Genomic DNA, 13,998 nt, shown 5'->3' with positions numbered 1-13,998 from the left:
CAGCCGGTGGCTTCCTGGCACCCACCCATGCTGTGGGTGCACAGGGAGTTGTACCTGCCTGTGTCTATGAATTAAAAACCCCGGTCAGGTTGGGGCATGCAGTGTGGGCCGAAGCCCACCTGCATTTAATCTGACGTTAGCTCTGCTGTCCAGGGCACTGCAATGGGATACATTTATGTACAGCCGGTGGGTTCCAGGGAGCCACCCATGCTGTGGGTGCACACGGAATTCCCATTGCGGAGTTGTACCTGCCTGTGACTATTTATAAAAAACCTCGGTCTGACTGAGGCATGCAGATACCCTGACAGAATGAATAGTGTGTGGCACATAGGTTCCCCATTGCTATGCCCACGTGTGCAGCTCCTGATGGCGGTGGCACAGGATTATATTTCTCATTGCTTCTGTACAGCATTGTGGGATATCGCCACGCCCCTTTTAAAGAGGGTCGCTGCCTAGCCGTGCCAACCCTCTGCAGTGTGTGCCTGCGGTTCCTCCTCATGGCAGACGCACTTGTAAATAGACATGAGGGTGGTGTGGCATGAGTGCAGCTGAAGGCTGCGCAGGGACACTTTGGTGTGCGCTGTGGACACTGCGTCGTGCGGGGGGGGGGGGTTGGGCAGCATGTAACCCAGGAGAAGTGGCAGCGGAGTGTCATGCAGGCAGTGATTGTGCTTTGTTGGAGGTAGTGTGGTGCTTAGCTTTCTTTAGGGCTTTGCCCCAATAACCAGGCACAGTTTTTGGTCAAAAGTGGCTGTTTCAGGATAAGGGCGTTTTTTAACGCTGCGATATCGCTGCATTTTTTTCAATGGGACTTTCTAATGTTAAAATCGCATCGCACAAAAATCGCTATTTCGTTCTTCTGCGATTTTTGTGCTTCGCCGATTTTAACATTAGAAAGTCCCATTGACATTTGCATTAAAAAAAAGACAGCGATATCACAGTATTAAAAAACTGTAGTGGGTTAAAGCCCTAAAGCAGATCTTTTTTTCTACTCTCAGACAACCCTCTTTAAGATAAAAGTGGGTTCCACTAATTTACATGTTTCTGTGATGTTTTCAACTTAGAAATAATTATTGTGACCTTCGGGTCCTTGTGGATGAGCCGATTCTCTTTTGAATGAGCGAAAGAGCAAGTGACTTTATTGCTAGCTTGTTCGTTTTCGCTCAGAGCAAAGACTCATTGTTGTCTCATTCAAAAGAGCATTGGTCAGTATCATTCAGTCTTTCACATTTGCTGTATTAGCAAATGTGAAAGACTGAATGAGCGCTGTTTAAACTGAATGATGAGTAAACGAATCAATGATTATTTTTATGTAGCAAAAAAACGAACAATTCTTTTTCATTGTTCATTCGTTGGTTCGCATTTAGACCAAATGATTATCGTTCACTTTTGCTTATTTAAACAATTTTTTGAATTATATGTACTCATCATCACTTTTTTTTATTACAAAAGCATTCTGTAAATATGTTGAATAATAAAAGAAATGGCACAAGGATAATTGTTTTCCAGATAAGGGTACAGTGACTAGTCATTGATAGGCAGATGCAGCATTGATGGTGCGTCAAATGTGTCTTTTCCTGTAAAACATTTAGATATAAAGGATGCTTAATTTGTACAGTGTCTCCAAAAGCTAAATGAGTTGTGCCAAGTTACAAAGTTATCCCCTAGCCACAAACTAGGGGATAACTTTATGATCAGTGGAGTGCAACCACTGGAATACTCATTGATTCTGAGAATGGGGATCTGGTAGGTCTCTAGCATGAACGGAGCAGAGGTCACACAGGTGCACTTCCATTCCATTCATTTCAAGGGAAGCATAGAAAATTCCCCAGTACAAGCTCAAGGCAAACTACAGTGTTCCTACTGAAATGAATATAGACATGGCAAGCATGTGTTATCTCTGCTTCCTTCGGGACCACTGTTCCAGACATTGTTTGGAGTCTTAAGGCACATTTAGACAGGACAAATGTTGGGCAAACGATGCCCTACACTTGTCCCTGCACGTTCTCGCTGCCTCACAGCGAGGTGGCTGGAAGAGATTTCTCTCCTCGCTCTACCCTGCCCCTCTCCATTCACTCAACATAGCGGCTGTTCAGTACTGAACAGCTGCTATTTATGCTGAAAATCATCATCCAGCTCATCGTCCATCATTTATGCTGCATAAACGATTGACAATGAACTGATCGCTGATTGCTTAATGTAAATAGTAGCCGTTCAGTACTGAATGGCCGCTATGTTAAGTCAATGGAAAAGGGCAGGGGGGAGCGAGGAGAAAAAACTCCTGCAGCCTCCATGCCCACCCTGCTGGCCACTCTATGAGCAAGCCAGCGATACTAGCTCCCGTGCAACAGCACAGGAGTGAGTGTATGCGGGGACGAGTGTCGGGCATCATTTGCCCGACATTCGTCCCGTCTAAATGGGCCTTTAATGTCAGACTCCCACTGATAATAACGTTATCTCCTATCCACAAGATATGTTTATAACTTGGCACAATCCCTCTAACTTTAGCTTTGGTGCAGTTGTTTGCAGTCAGGGTTCACTAGATAACCACATAATTATGTAAAACATTGCAAATAGACCAAGAAATACAAGACTAAAGAGGTAGAATAGATAATTAATAGAGATGAGCGAGCACCAAAATGCTCGGGTACTCGTTATTCGGGACGAAATTATCGCGATGCTCGAGGGTTCGTTTTGAGTAACGAACCCCATTGAAGTGAATGGGCGACCCGAGCATTTTTGTATATCGCCGATGCTCGCTAAGGTTTTCATTTGTGAAAATCTGGGCAATTCAAGAAAGTGATGGGAACGACACAGCAACGGATAGGGCAGGCGAGGGGCTAAATGTTGGGCTGCATCTCAAGTTCCCAGGTCCCACTATTAAGCCACAATAGCGGCAAGAGTGCCCCCCCCCCCTCCCAACACCTTTTACTTCTGAAAAGCCCTCATTAGCAATGCATACCTTAGCTAAGCACCACACTACCTCCAACAAAGCACAATCACTGCCTGCATGACACTCCGCTGCCACTTCTCCTGGGTTACATGCTGCCCAACCCCCCCCCCCCCCCCGCACGACCCAGTGTCCACAGCGCACACCAAAGTGTCCCTGCGCAGCCTTCAGCTGCACTCATGCCACACCACCCTCATGTCTATTTATAAGTGCGTCTGCCATGAGGAGGAACCGCAGGCACACACTGCAGAGGGTTGGCACGGCTAGGCAGCGACCCTCTTTAAAAGGGGCGTGGCGATATCCCACAATGCTGTACAGAAGCAATGAGAAATATAATCCTGTGCCACCGCCATCAGGAGCTGCACACGTGGGCATAGCAATGGGGAACCTATGTGCCACACACTATTCATTCTGTCAAGGTGTCTGCATGCCCCAGTCAGACCGCGTTTTTTTATAAATAGTCACAGGCAGGTACAACTCCGCAATGGGAATTCCGTGTGCACCCACAGCATGGGTGGCTCCCTGGAACCCACCGGCTGTACATAAATGTATCCCATTGCAGTGCCCATCACAGCTGAGGTAACGTCCGATTAAATGCAGGTGGGCTTCGGCCCACACTGCATGCCCCAGTCAGACTGGGGTTCTTTAGAAGTGGACACATGCAGTTACAACTCCCTGTGGACCCACAGCATGGGTGGGTGCCAGGAAGCCACCGGCGGTACATAAATATATCCCATTGCAATGCCCATTACAGCTGATGTAACGTCAGCTTTATTGCAGGTGGGCAAAAAATTAATTGGATTACACTGTAGGCGAGGGCCCCAAACAATTGGTGTACCAACAGTACTAATGTACCTCAGAAAAATTGCCCATGCCCAACCAATAGGGCAGGTAAAACCCATTAATCGCTTTGGTTAATGTGGCTTAATTGGTAACTAGGCCTGGAGGCAGCCCAGTTAAAATAAAAATTGGTTCAGGTGAAAGTTTCAACACTTTAATGAGCATTGAAACGTATAAAAATTGTTTACAAAAATTATATGACTGAGCCTTGTGGGCCTAAGAAAAATTGCCCGTTCGGCGTGATTACGTGAGGTTTCAGGAAGAGGAGCAGGAGGAGGAGGATGAATAGAATACACAGATTGATGAAGCAAAAAGGTCCCCGTTTTTGATGGTGATAGAGAACAATGCTTCCATCCGCGGGTGCAGCCTACGTATTGCTTAGGTATCGCTGCTGTCCGCTGGTGGAGAAGAGAAGTCTGGGGAAATCCAGGCTTTGTTCATCTTGATGAGCGTAAGCCTGTCGGCACTGTCGGTTGACAGGCGGGTACGCTTATCCGTGATGATTCCCCCAGCCGCACTAAACACCCTTTCTGACAAGACGCTAGCCGCAGGTCAAGCAAGCACCTCCAGGGCATACAGCGCGAGTTCAGGCCCCGTGTCCAGCTTCGACACCCAGTAGTTGTAGGGGGCAGAGGCGTCACCGATGACGGTCGTGCGATCGGCTACGTACTCCCTCACCATCCTTTTACAGTGCTCCCACCAACTCAGCCTTGACTGGGGAGCGGTGACACAGTCTTGCTGGGGAGCCATAAAGCTGGCAAAGGCCTTGGAGAATGTTCCCCTGCCTGCGCTGTACATGCTGCCTGATCTCTGCGCCTCCCCTGCTACCTGGCCCTCGGAACTGCACCTTCTGCCACTAGCGCTGTCGGATGGGAATGTTACCATCAGTTTGTCAGGGTCCTGTGATATAGCATCACTCTCGAACCCCTTTCCTCTTCGGGTATGAGAGTGGAAAGGTTCTCCTTATACCGTGGGTCGAGCAGTGTGTACACCCAGTAATCCGTAGTGGCCAGAATGCGTGTAACGCGAGGGTCTCGAGAAAGGCATCCTAACATGAAGTCAGCCATGTGTGCCAGGGTACCTGTACACAACACATGGCTGTCCTCACTAGGAAGATCACTTTCAGGATCCTCCTCCTCCTCCTCCTCCTCCTCCTCCGGCCATACACGCTGAAAGGATGACAAGCAAGCAGCATGGGTACCCTCAGCAGTGGGCCAAGCTGTCTCTTCCCCCTCCTCCTCAACGTGCTGAGATATAGACATGAGGGTGCTCTGACTATCCAGCGACATACTGTCTTCCCACGCCTCCGTTTCCAAGCGCAAAGCATCTGGCTTTATGCTTTGCAGGGAACTTCTGAAGAGGCATAGCAGAGGAATGGTGACGCTAATGATTGCAGCATCCCCGCTCACCATCTGGGTAGACTCCTCAAAGTTTCCAAGGACCTGGCAGATGGCTGCCAACCAGGCCCACTCTTCTGTAAAGAATTGAGGAGGCTGACTCCCACTACGCCGCCCATGTTGGAGTTGGTATTCCACTATAGCTCTACGCTGCTCATAGAGTCTGGCCAACATGTGGAGCGTAGAGTTCCACCGTGTGGGCACGTCGCACAGCAGTCGGTGCACTGGCAGATTAAACCGATGTTGCAGGGTGCGCAGGGTGGCAGTGTCCATCTTGGACTTGCGGAAATGTACGCTGACCCGGCGCACCTTTCCGAGCAGGTATGACAAGTGTGGGTAGCTTTTCAGAAAGCGCTGAACCACCAAATTAAAGACATGGGCCAGGCATGGCACGTGCGTGAGGCTGCCGAGCTGCAGAGCCGCCACCAGGTTACGGCCGTTGTCACACACAACCATGCCCAGTTGGAGGCTCAGCGGCGAAAGCCAGCGGTCGGTCTGCTCTGTCAGACCCTGCAGCAGTTTGTGGGCCGTGTGCCTCTTCTCTCCTAAGCTGAGTAGTTTCAGCACGGCCTGCTGACGCTTGCCCACCGCTGTGCTGCCACGCCGCACGACACCAACTGCTGGCGACGTGCTGCTGCTGCTGACACATCTTGATTGCGAGACAGAGGTTGCGTTGGAGGAGGAGGAGGGTGGTTTAGTGGAGGAAGCATACACCGCCGCAGATACCACCACCGAGCTGGGGCCCGCAATTCTGGGGGTGGGTAGGACGTGAGCGGTCCCAGGCTCTGACTCTGTCCCAGCCTCCACTAAATTCACCCAATGTGCCGTCAGGGAGATATAGTGGCCCTGCCCGCCTGTGCTTGTCCACGTGTCCGTTGTTAAGTGGACCTTGGCAGTAACCGCGTTGGTGAGGGCGCGTACAATGTTGAGGGAGACGTGGTCGTGCAGGGCTGGGACGGCACATCGGGAAAAGTAGTGGCAACTGGGAACCGAGTAGGGGCCACCGCCGCCATCATGCTTTTTAAAGCCTCCGTTTCCACAAGCCTATATGGCAGCATCTCCAGGCTGATCAATTTGGCTATGTGCACGTTTAACGCTTAAGCGTGCGGTTGCGTGGCGGCATACTTGCGCTTGCGCTCAAACAGTGGCGCTAGCGACGTCTGGACGCTGCGCTGAGAGACATTGCTGGATGGGGCCGAGGACAGCGGAGGTGAGGGTGTGGGTGCAGGCCGGTAGGCACTCGTGCCTGTGTCCTCAGAGGGGGGTTGGATCTCAGTGGCAGGTTGGGGCACAGGGGGAGAGGCAGTGGTGCAAACCGGAGGCGGTGAACGGCCTTCGTCCCACCTTGTGGGGTGCTTGGCCATCATATGCCTGCGCATGCTGGTGGTGGTGGCTCTCCAGCTGATCTTGGCGCGACAAAGGTTGCACACCACTGTTCGTCGGTCGTCAGGCGTCTCTGTGAAAAACTGCCACACCTTAGAGTACCTTGGCCTCTGCAGGGTGGCATGGCGCGAGGGGGCGCTTTGAGAAACAGTTGGTGGATTATTCGGTCTGGCCCTGCCTCTACCCCTGGCCACCGCACTGGCTCGGCCTGTGCCCACACCCTGACTTGGGCCTCCGCGTCCTTGCCCGCGTCCACGTCCTCTAGGCCTACCCCTACCCCTCAGCATGCTGTATTACCAGTAGTGCAGAAACAGAACGCTGTAATTAAATGTGCCGCTTATTGGCCTGTGGTTGGAGGCTGACTTCGCTTACGGAACGCACAGCAGAGGCAGGAAAGAATTTTGCGCAAGCCTGCTGTAACACTTAGCTGGCTGCGTATGAATTAGGACAACTACCCCCAGCAGAGACCCAGTACGCTTGTGAACAGGAATACAGCGGTGATGTAAGAGGCAACACAGAGGCAGGAAAGAATTTTGCGCAAGCCTGCTGTAACACTTAGCTGGCTGCGTATGAATTAGGACAACTACCCCCAGCAGAGACCCAGTACACTTGTGGACAGGAATACAGCGGTGATGTAAGAGGCAACACAGAGGCAGGAAAGAATTTTGCGCAAGCCTGCTGTAACACTTAGCTGGCTGCGTATGAATTAGGACAACTACCCCCAGCAGAGACCCAGTACACTGAGGACGGTCACAGGCAGCCCAAATAGATTTTTTTTCCCAAATGTTTTTGGAAAGGCCCACTGCCTATATACACTAAGGCCTTAGTCAGACGGGCGGTTTTTTGCGCGATTTGCGCATGCGCATGCGTCCGGCGATTTTTTAAAACCATTGCTTTGCAATGGTATCGGACACATGAGTGCTTTTTATGCGCTTGTCCGATAAATTATAGAACAGAAATCGCAGATCGCACCTATCTGCGATCCGCGATTCCTGTTCTCTTCTCTATATGCGCTCAATGGGGCCGGCGGCAGCAGCGCCGACCCCATTGAGAACATATAGAAGACAAATCATTCTTCTCTGCCACAGCTGTAACAGCTGTGGCAGAGAAGAACGATGTTTGCCCATTGAATTCAATGGAGCCGCCAATACAGCAGGTTCCACTGAAAGCAATGGGCTGCCGGCGTGCGTGGGATGAATTGTCAGGAAGGGCTTAAATATATAAGCCCTTCCTTGCAATTCATCCAGAAAATTGTTAAAATAAAAAATATATATATACTCACCTGCTCCCGGCAGCCGGAGTTCCGCGCGGCCGGCCTGCAGTGGGTGTGAAGGGGGTGTGAGTCAGACCTGCCCCCTGATTGGCTCAGCGCTGAGGACTTGTTTTTTTGCGTGGCAAGATGTAGTTTTTATTGGTGCAATTTTTGGGTGCATAGACTATATTGTATAACTTTTATAAATTTTTTGATGATCGCAGGGAGAGAAAACATATAAATACTGCCATTGTTTTTTGTTTTTTTTACAGTGTTATTCATGCAGCGATGCAAAACAGTATTTCTGCGGGTCGGTATGATTACAACTCTACCTAATTTCTTATTTTTAGGTTTTTCCACTTTTCCGCAATAAAAAACATTTTTTGGAAATTATTTGTTTTTCTAAATCGCTGCATTCAAAATCCTATAACTTTTTTTTTTCCATGGATGGAGCTCTGGGAGGGCTTGTTTTTTGCATAATGAGCTGTAGTTTTTATGGGTACCATTTTGGGGTACATACGCCTGTAGCTGGTGTCCTGTTGCCAGGGCAACCCTTCGGGCTCTCCACATTTACATCGCAGGAGTCCGTTGACATCCCAGAGGAAGTGTGCTCCATCTGTGAACTCTTTATATGCCACGATCTATATAGATCGCGGCATGTAAGGGGTTAACTGTGGGGGTCACTGTCCCAATGCACCCCCACTATTGCAGTGGGTAGGCTGGTTATCAGTGACAGACGGCTTTCCCTGCCAGATAATGCGGGATCTCTTCTGATCTCGCGCTATCCTCAGGGCGTACGTGTATGTTCTGTTGTGTTAAGTACCACCCTGCCAGGATGTACAGTTATGCCCTGTAGCATTATGGAGTTAAACAGTTCCAGCATTGAATGGCATGTCCATATAATGCATGGATGTGTGATGTTCTCCATAGTGAAAGTTGCTTCTTGCAGCTAAGGCTACATTCACATCTGTATTGGAGGTTCTGTCATGACCCTACCACACAGATCCAGCAAAGAATCTCAGACAAACTAGTGCAGCAAGCTACATTATTTCACACATAGCTTCAGTCTACAATCAAGACTGGAGGCTTTACTTTTCATTCCTGCTTTATTTTTTGGTGCACCTCACCACAAACTAGCTACTCCCCAGCTACTCAGAGGGCATTCTTCAGAATAGTGTTAGGGGATTAGAGGGTGTTTGGCTTGTATGTCGGGGTTGTGGTCTGGATACTTATGGGGGTTCGGGGCCTCTATTGTAGGTTTCCAAACGGATACAATTGAAATCCCCATTAAGAAAGTAATTTAATTATCATCTAGCTCCGGACCCAAATAATACCCATCTCATGAACTAATGGAATGGTTTTTTAGGAAATTTTGATTATTATATCCCTTTCCCTGGGAGACATCATTCTCCGCTTTTTCCCTGAAAACCACTATATTCAGATATCAGGACAAAGAATATCTCTAGCCTTTACCTTTATTTTTAGAGTTCTTAAACCAATCTGGTGTTAATTTCCCAAAATGATATAGTAGTCTGGCTTTGTTGCAGTGAGCTTGGTTTACTAGGGCTCCTGATGAGATGCTAATAGGGTAGAAACGTGTTGAGCCAGTGAATGTTTATCTAGAAAGTATCATGTTCAGTAAAACCCTGAGACCAGTCACTCTTTCAATTCAGTCAGTGTAACCTATTTATCTGGTGGATATGCTGACTACTAGGTGCTGAGCAAATGACTTATTAGTCAGTACATGACTCTGATATTATCTATTCCTTGGTCTACTCAAGAGGGTGGGGTTCTTTATTTCAGAACCTCCATCTAAATGTTCTCTTTGTGGACCAGTTCTTTCTTGTCTAGGTCTTGAAATACACATTGGATGGAGATATTGGTTGAAAATCCAGACCAATAATTCTTCCATATATCTTTGACCCTAGAGGGATGGATAAGAGGAGTTACTTTTATATGTGTGCTTGTCCTTTTTAGCTTTGCTATTTTAATGTACGCATCACTAAAAGTTAAGGTGTATAGGAATTTCTACAATGAAAATATTAGAATTAAATCAATTCCTCTGCCCTAGTGAAAGAAAATTAATTATATTTGGCATGTATGTTCACTGCATGTACATACATTATAGATGTGCCTATGACATATCAGATTATTTGCACTGCTTTCTACCTATGACATGAAAATCCGGATATCTTTGATTCAGTGCATACTAATAGCAAATGTGCTGCCATGGGTGACATTGCTCATTGCCAGAGTAGCTCTGTTGTTTCCATCTAGTGTTGTCAGAATGTGGCATGTACTGTACTAGTACAGCAATAAAACCCAATTCTTCTCTACCTGACAAGGAAAAGCTAAGCAGGACGTAGTCCTAAAAATACCAATCTGTTTTAGTACTAACACAGTATTTTAATACTGTATATTAAAAAAAAGATCCATGAAAAGCAAATTAAAAACCTGATGATTAAAGCACTGTTAGGTCTAGACCAAGCATTCTTTTAAATAAAACTGCACACTTTGTCAAAGTATTCCAGGCTCTGCATTTATTAAAGAGCTAACATCAGACCTGATGGATCCTGTACATCACACTCCTATTTTTGCATGATTTGTGCAAGGATTTCGATTTTCATGAAAGTATATATTTAATTCAGCATATATTCTGCATGATGGAGTCTGAGGGAACTCAATGTTGTTTCACCCTTGCTATGTGACTTCAGGTAACATAATAATATAGTATGTTAGGCTGAAAAAAGACATCTGTCCATTCAGTACGGCTAATTTCCCTCCCAATGTTGATCCAGACGAAGGCAAAAAACCCCAATTACCCCATATCGTAATATGCTGTGAAAAATTAGCAGCGGTTTACTCACATATGCGTACTTTTTTGAGTGCGTATGCTTGCGCAAGTACTAGCTATGTTACACGTGTAAAAATGAACGCAGAGAATGAGATCAGAAGTTGCCCGACCCTATGGAAACACCCTTCTGGTACTCACATGATTGCAAAGGCATCTTTTTTGTAGCTTCTTGAGCTGGTGAGAGTTGTTAGCAGTGCTCTGAGGACCATGTCTTAACTAGAGGATGACGCTCTCTTGGCTTGGCTGGCTTTTACCACTTTTGCACAGCCACGTCCGATGCATCAGAATAATGTGTTTGCCCATGTCAAAAGTAGCCATGGTATTATTAATATGGCCTCCAATATCCAAAGACAACAGCTTGAATGGGTTGGTGGTCCCTAGCGGCCGCTGCACTGTTTACGACTTCCTGCTTTCTTTTTTAACTTCCTTTGCATGTCTCCTAGCAACACGTGTAAAAAAAACATTGTAAATAAGCAAAGTGGAACCTACCCTTAGAGAACAATAGGGCTTTTATGTATGTAATAAATGGAAAAATTGAACATTCTGCGATCCTTTTTACGTGCATAACATATGCATTGAATATATACAAGTGTGAATGGAACAATGAAAAGCAATGTACTTTTGTTGATGTTGTTTTGTGCATAAAACACAACAAAAATATGTTCATGCACGCCCGGCCTAAGGGAAAAAATTCCTTCCCGACTCCAATCTGGCAAACGTAATAATCCTTGGATCAACAAGTCTTCTGAGTTAATTAGTGACGATAACATGTACTACTGTACTGAAGACATTCTACTTACAACTAGAGATGAGCGAGCACCAAAATGCTCGGGTGCTCGTTACTCGGGACGAAATTATCGCGATGCTCGAGGGTTCGTTTCTAGTAACGAACCCCATTGAAGTCAATGGGCGACTCGAGCATTTTTGTATATCGCCGATGCTCGCTAAGGTTTCCATTTGTGAAAATCGGGGCAATTCAAGAAAGTGATGGGAACGACACAGCAACGGATAGGGCAGGCGAGGGGCTACATGTTGGGCTGCATCTCAAGTTCCCAGGTCCCACTATTAAGCCACAATAGCGGCAAGAGTAGGGCCCCCCCCAGCAACTTTTACTTCTGAAAAGCCCTCATTAGCAATGCATACCTTAGCTAAGCACCACACTACCTCCAACAAAGCACAATCACTGCCTGCATGACACTCCGCTGCCACTTCTCCTGGGTTACATGCTGCCCAACCCCCCCCCCCCCCCCCCGCACGACGCAGTGTCCACAGCGCACACCAAAGTGTCCCTGCGCAGCCTTCAGCTGCACTCATGCCACACCACCCTCATGTCTATTTATAAGTGCGTCTGCCAGAGGTACCACAGGCACACACTGCAGAGGGTTGGCACGGCTAGGCAGCGACCCTCTTTAAAAGGGGCGGGGCGATAGCCCACAATGCTGTACAGAAGCAATGAGAAATATAATCCTGTGCCACCGCCATCAGGAGCTGCACACGTGGGCATAGCAATGGGGAACCTATGTGCCACACACTATTCATTCTGTCAAGGTGTCTGCATGCCCCAGTCAGACCACGGTTTTTTATAAATAGTCACAGGCAGGTACAACTCCGCAATGGGAATTCCGTGTGCACCCACAGCATGGGTGGCTCCCTGGAACCCACCGGCTGTACATAAATGTATCCCATTGCAGTGCCCATCACAGCTGAGGTAACGTCCGATTAAATGCAGGTGGGCTTCGGCCCACACTGCATGCCCCAGTCAGACTGGGGTTCTTTAGAAGTGGACACATGCAGTTACAACTCCCTGTGGACCCACAGCATGGGTGGGTGCCAGGAAGCCACCGGCGGTACATAAATATGTCCCATTGCATTGCCCATCACAGCTGATGTAACGTCAGCTTTAATGCAGGTGGGCAAAAAATTAATTGGATTACACTGTAGGCGAGGGCCCCAAAAAATTGGTGTACCAACAGTACTAATGTACCTCAGAAAAATTGCCCATGCCCAACCAAGAGGGCAGGTGTAACCCATTAATCGTTTTGGTTAATGTGGCTTTATTTGTAACTGGGCCTGGAGGCAGCCCAGTTAAAATAAAAATTGGTTCAGGTGCAAGTTTCAACGCTTTAATGAGCATTGAAACGTATAAAAATTGTTTAGAAAAATTATATGACTGAGCCTTGTGGGCCTAAGAAAAATTGCCCGTTCGGCGTGATTATGTGAGGTTTCAGGAGGCGGAGCAGGAGGAGGAGGAGGAGGAATATTATACACAGATTGATGAAGCAAAAAGGTCCCCGTTTTTGATGGTGATAGAGAACGATTCTTCCATCCGCGGGTGCAGCCTACGTATTGCTTAGGTATCGCTGCTGTCCGCTGGTGAAGAAGAGAAGTCTGGGGAAATCCAGGCTTTGTTCATCTTGATGAGTGTAAGCCTGTCGGCACTGTCGGTTGACAGGCGGGTACGCTTATCCGTGATGATTCCCCCAGCCGCACTAAACACCCTCTCTGACAAGACGCTAGCCACAGGACAAGCAAGCACCTCCAGGGCATACAGCGCGAGTTCAGGCCACGTGTCCAGCTTCGACACCCAGCAGTTGTAGGGGGCAGAGGCGTCACCGAGGACGGTCATGCGATCGGCTACGTACTCCCTCACCATCCTTTTACAGTGCTACCGCCAACTTAGCCTTGACTGGGGAGCGGTGACACAGTCTTGCTGGGGAGCCATAAAGCTGGCAAAGGCCTTGGAGAATGTTCCCCTGCCTGCGCTGTACATGCTGCCTGATCTCTGCGCCTCCCCTGCCTGGCCCTCGGAACTGCGCCTTCTGCCACTAGCACTGTCGGAGGGGAAGTTTACCATCAGTTTGTCCGCCAGCACCCTGTGGTATAGCATCATTCTCGAACCCCTTTCCTCTTCGGGAATGAGAGTGGAAAGGTTCTCCTTATACCGTGGGTCGAGCAGTGTGTACACCCAGTAATCCGTAGTGGCCAGAATGCGTGTAACGCGAGGGTCACAAGAAAGGCATCCTAACATGAAGTCAGCCATGTGTGCCAGGGTACCTGTATGCAACACATGGCAGTCCTCACTAGGAAGATCACTTTCAGGAACCTCCTCCTCCTCCTCCTCCTCCTCCTCCTCCTCAGGCCATACACGCTGAAAGGATGACAGGCAAGCAGCATGTGTACCCTCAGCAGTGGGCCAAGCTGTCTCTTCCCCCTCCTCCTCATGCTCCTCCCCCTCCTCCTCCTCCTCAACGCGCTGAGATATAGACATGAGGGTGCTCTGACTATCCAGCGACATACTGTCTTCCCACGCCTCCGTTTCCGA

This window comes from Eleutherodactylus coqui, chromosome 7, assembly GCF_035609145.1.
Source record: "Eleutherodactylus coqui strain aEleCoq1 chromosome 7, aEleCoq1.hap1, whole genome shotgun sequence".
NCBI classification, from domain to species: domain Eukaryota; kingdom Metazoa; phylum Chordata; class Amphibia; order Anura; family Eleutherodactylidae; genus Eleutherodactylus; species Eleutherodactylus coqui.
Note: the sequence above shows the minus strand (reverse complement) of the source record.